This window comes from Canis aureus, chromosome 13, assembly GCF_053574225.1.
Source record: "Canis aureus isolate CA01 chromosome 13, VMU_Caureus_v.1.0, whole genome shotgun sequence".
In the NCBI taxonomy this organism is placed as follows: domain Eukaryota; kingdom Metazoa; phylum Chordata; class Mammalia; order Carnivora; family Canidae; genus Canis; species Canis aureus.
The window spans coordinates 25,808,224-25,813,841 of record NC_135623.1 but is presented as its reverse complement, the minus strand read 5'-3'; the positions used below and the strand labels follow the sequence as shown (position 1 = coordinate 25,813,841).

Sequence of the window (5,618 nt, the reverse complement as noted above, 5' to 3'; positions counted from 1 at the left end):
GGACGTGTTTTGGCCTCTACCGGTGCAGGCATGGGAAAGAGGATGAGGTATGGGACCCTCTTCAAATATTACCAACATGTCCTTGTGAAATCATTATTTTTATTATTTCCCTTTTAGAAATGAGTAAATTAAGATTCAGCAGACCACTTGAGCCATAAGAGCTAGCGCCGAGTCTTGCACACAGTTGTGCTGACTCTAAATAATATTCTCGGAAAAAAAAATAGTTACATGCGGACTTTAGTTAGTAATGCATCAATATTGGTTCATTAATTGTAATAAAAATACCATACTAATGTTAGATGTTAATAATAGGAGAAACTGGGTGTTGGGTATATGAGAGCTCTCTGTACTGTGTTCACAGTTTTTCTGAAAATCTAAAAACTGTTCTAAAAAATGGAAGTTTATTTTTAAAAAAGATGATGCATGAAATGAATGACATCATAAGAAAAGATACTGTTTCTGAGTTTTTTTCTGGGTGCTAAATAAAAATAATACAACTTCTAGTTTGAGGATATCTGCGTTGCCTCACCTCCAGATCTGGCAGGTACAGTAGTTAAGAAGGTTCTAGAAACAGACCTTGTTTTTTTTTAAATTTTTAAAAAAATTTTATTTGCATTTATTCTATGCAGAATTTACTCCCGGGCCATAAGTTTTTGTTTCTTCAGTTTCTTCTGGGATATATTTTTCTTCTGTGCAACCTCCTCTTCTGGTTTAGGAACAATCTGCTCTTTTTCAGTAAGAATCATCTCGATGTGGCAGGGAGAGCTCATGTACGGTTAATCCGGCCATGAGCCCTATAGGTTCTACGTCGCATCTTGGGGGCTTTGTTCACCTGGATGGGCTCAATGACCAGAGAATCTACATCTAAACCCTTAAGTTCAGCATTACTCTCCGCATTTTTAAGCATGTGCAGTTAAAATTCAGCACGCTTCTTAGGCCACCGACCCCGTGTCCAGCCCTACTGTTTGGCCTGTGCACAACGAACAACTCCACCATCGTAGCAACGGAATGGCACATGTTGCTTCTGCAAAGTGACATCTTTCAGATATTTGGTGGCTTTTCAGATATGCATACCCTTGATGGCCTGGGCAGTTCACACGTGTTCTTAAAGTGAACACGAAGATTTGAACCTCTCGACTTGCTTGATTTTGTAGGGTTTTCTGGGGCCAGCGAGTGGCGAACCATCTCCGGAGGTCACCTCAGGCCGCTTGGGGTAAGAGCCAGACCTCGTTTTGAATTACAACTTTCTGACTTGCTGCAGAGGCTTAATGTCTCTGAACTTTAGCTTCCTTACCTGCAAAAAAGGGACCAATACTTGACTACTGAGATAGCTGAATTAATTAAATAATATTACAATGGCTATTATAATAGTGCCCAAAATAATAAAAGTGCCTAGAACGGTGCTTGGCACAGAGTAAGTGCTCCATCCTATATCCATCCACCCCCATCCTAATTCTGGGGCCTGGGATGGAACCAAAAGGCTGCTTTTTTTTTTTTTTTAAAAGCAAAATTAGATTTGCATTAGTTAACACAAGAAAAATTATACTTGTATGAGTTATTCACCTCCACAATGCATTTCTTCTACAAAGTGAGTGTTTTTTGCCTCTTACATGACAATTACTCTGTAATACTATTTTCTATAGAGAGAAGAGAATGTTTATTTCCAGCTTTCCCTTAGCAACACTGTTATGGGTTGATTTCATTACTATTAGTTTCATACAAATTTATTAATGGTTTTGTACTGAAAATATTTTAGAATTGCTATCAAATTTGGGAAAAGCTCTATTTTTTATCAGCTGTGATCTGTTTGATATCAGGTCTTTTTTTTTAAAGATTTGATTTATCTATTTGAGAGAGAAAGAACGAGAGAGAGTGCATGAGGTGGTGGGGAGGGAAAAGCAGGCTCCCCACTGGGCAAGGAGCCAGATGCGGGGCTTAATCCCAGGACCCTGAGGTCATGACCTGAGCTGAAGGCAGACACTTAACTGACTGAGCCTCCCACATGCCCCAACAGTGTTCTAATTTTTTTGTGGGGGTCACCCCCTTCCATACTCATGTGTTGGGGATGAGTCACTTCACCGTAGTTCCAGGGGTAGGCATGTGTCCCAGGCCTACCCAGATAGAGTATTCCACTATTCTAGCCCATGGGTTGGTTTAGTGATGCATACGTGACCCATTTAGAGCCAGTAAGGCTTAAGTCCTGGACTTTTGTGAGAACCATTAGGAGAAGGTCTCTGTCTCCTCGATACCAAGTTTGGACAAGCTAAGCCTGACAGTTGTAGTGATCACCACACGAAGAGGGCCAACCTGATGCCAAATCCAACAGAGGATAACAGAGCTGACAGATGTTGAAAGAGAGATTATTGTCATTTTGTAGTTCATGGATCCAATCAGATTGAAGGCCCCTGGGCTTTTCACTTCTTAGGACCAAAAGATTTCTTTTTTCTTAAGATTTTATTTACCCATTCATGAGAGACACAGAGAGACAGAGAGAGAGAGAGGCAGAGATACAGGCAGAGAGAGAAGCAGGTTCCTGGCAGGGAGCCCGATGTGGGACTTGATCCAAGGACCCCGGGATCATGCCCTGGGCTGAAGGCAGATGCTCAACCGCTGAGCCACCCAGGTGTCCCTAAATTTCCTTTTCTACTTAAGCCCAATTAAGTCAGGCTTTTGTCTCTTGCCATGCAAAGAGCCTTAAGAAGGTATTTGATAATAGCTATTTGTCTATGATATAAAACAATATTTTAGGGCAGCCCAGGTGGCTCAGCGGTTTAGCGCCGCCTTCAACCCAGGGCGTGATCCTGGAGACCCTGGATCGAGTCCCACGTCGGGCTCCCTGCTTGGAGCCTGCTTCTCCCTCTGCCTGTGTCTCTGCCTCTCGCTCTCCCTCTGTTTCTCATGAATAAATAAAATCTAAAACAAAACAATATTTTAAATAAAAACATAATTCTTTTCTTGCTAGAATGAATATCCAAACAAAAAAACTCAAAGTCTCAGAATTGTTTCAAAAGAGTATTTCTCATGAACTCATTTAAGGTGACAATAATGTTTTCCATTATCGAGCTACCTTGCACCAAACATGTACTCAGTGCTGAGCTTAGAGTCTCTCATTCCACCCTCACAACACATATTCCACATTTTTTGGGTGAGGAAACTGAGACCAACAGCCAGAATTTGAAAGTCTGTTTCAATTCAAAGTCCATGTCCTCAATTACCTCTCCTCTTGGATATTTTCATATTAGAAACATGCAGAGTTTAGATACAGTTTAATGGTAACCTATTAAAAATTTAATCATTCATTCTAAAACATAAATTTTTAAAAGGGTTCCTGTGCCTTATAAATATTATGATTAATGCTGTCAGATAAGCTCAATCCTCAGCCCTCCCTCCCCTGCACCCATCTGTGGCTATTGTCTTCTCAGTCTCACCTCACCTTGCTTGGAGATACACCTCCCTCCCTCCATCAGCTGCTAAGAACCACTCACAGAGGCCTGCTGCAGAGCAGGATGTTATAACATATGAGTTTTAGCTATAATTCTTGAATTTCTTCAGCCATCCCTACTCCTAGGAAGTTCTCACTGATCCTCTTGCTTTATGCTAATAATACATACCAGTACTCTGGAACCCTGCTCCCACCTTTTCTTTCACGCCTCCCATCTCTCATCCTGTCCTAAATAAACAAACATTCCAATATTTAAATATGCAGTACAATTTAGGCCTCCTGTGTTAATCTTTCTCATTCAGATTAACTCAGGGCTCTTCCAAAAAAAATCCTCGAAGATGTTTTCTTAAACAAAATAACTCCTCTAGCAGGTTTCTACCCTTAGTAACCCAGAGATCAAGGAGATGCTTGAAATTATTTTTTTTCACTATCTTATTTTATAATTGCAGTTGTTTGAAGCTAGGTAATCATTGGAGTTTCCCATCATTTTTCATAGTACCGGTTGCAATCTAGAACACAGAGTAAGAAAGTAATAACTGGCTGTTAGTGGAGTGTCCACTGAATAACCAACTTCCTTTTTACAATGATGCTGTTATATAGACTTAACATCTTTGAAAATCGCTTTTTGAGCTATTGAACTTGGAGAACAGCTATATTGAATTCAACATTAAAACATACCTGAAGGGATCCCTGGGTGGCGCAGCGGTTTGGCGCCTGCCTTTGGCCAAGGCCGTGATCCTGGAGACCCGGGATCAAATCCCACATCAGGCTCCCAGTGCATGGAGCCTGCTTCTCCCTCTGCCTGTGTCTCTGCCTCTCTCTCTCTCTCTCTCTGTGTGACTATCATAAATAAATAAAAATTAAAAAAAAAACATACCTGAAGTTCTGAGAGATTTAAGCTTAGTGTTCCAAAGGATAGTGAGACCTTGAGCCAATGAAAACATAATAAATCTATGAAGACCAAAGAATAATCTCAATCCTGGGGATGCCTGGGTGGCTCAGCAGTTGAGCATCTGCCAGGATGCCTGATCACTCCCAGGGCGTGATCCTGGAGACCCGGGATCGAGTCCCACGTCGGGCTCCCTGCATGGAGCCTGCTTCTCCCTCTGCCTATGTCTCTGCCTATCTCTCTGTGTCTCTCATGAATAAATAAATAAGTCTTTTTTTTTTTTTAAAGAATTATCTTAATCCTATCTTTAGAAACAAGTGCAGACCATGCATCTTTATCTCCACCATGTCAGAACGCATGGTTGGATGATGGCTCATGCCTAGGCATCCCTATTTTGTAAAGTTTCTTTTGAAAAGATTCTGATCATCACTGAATTTTCAAATAACATTTTAAGAGTTCAGATGGGGATAAGGTAAGATGTATATATAAAACCTTGATTTCTCTGTGTAGGAAATGGACACACTTTAGTATCTTAGATCTATTTATTGAATCAGGTATTCTAAGGAGGAACCAGAATTTGACTACTTAATGCCTTGGGCTTTTGAGAGGAAAAGTATTTTTAGATATCATCATTAATAATTCATAAATGAAAGAACTTTACCAGGTCAATGGAATTCAATATTTCTGTTTGTAACTTATCTTTAAATTTTGTCAGTGCTTTTAAAATGCATGCCAACTGTGAATCACTTTGAATGATTTTTTTCAAATGATGTAATGGCGTCTCCCTGCTCCATGATACGAAGATTGATGGCTATTCCCCAGCCCCAGGTCGGTGCATTCCTCAGCAGACCTCATTTGATAGCTTACGATCAGTGTGGAGTAACTCTTTTAACAAATCATATTAATTGTTGACTTGGGCTTATGTACACTTACATTTAACATATTTTTACCTGTAACTTAGATTATTTTATCTGAGGATAAGAGAAAGAAAGAACAAGTTTAGCCTACTGCTTCTCTATAATAGTGACAGCAATTCAGGAAGAACAAGGTCATTTTTCTCTGCTATTGCCTCAGAACCTGAAGGAATGACAAATGAAAGGATCCTCTCCCTCCTTGTAAGCTTTGCCAATCAGAAATGACATGCTTTTCCTGGAGTGTGATGCTTGTGTAAATGTGATTTACAGTTTCTGAAAGCTGTGGCTTCTTGATCCTATAGTGTATTTTGGGAAGTCAGAGTCTTCTGGGGGAACTTTTTCAAATATGTGTACACACAGACCCCTCACTCCC

General features: G+C 40.3%; 1 pseudogene; it reads right to left on the bottom strand.

The window, feature by feature from the left end:
• Window positions 1–604: 604 nt before the first annotated feature.
• Window positions 605–1,289, bottom strand: LOC144281591 (large ribosomal subunit protein uL22 pseudogene; annotated as a pseudogene).
• Window positions 1,290–5,618: the final 4,329 nt, after the last annotated feature.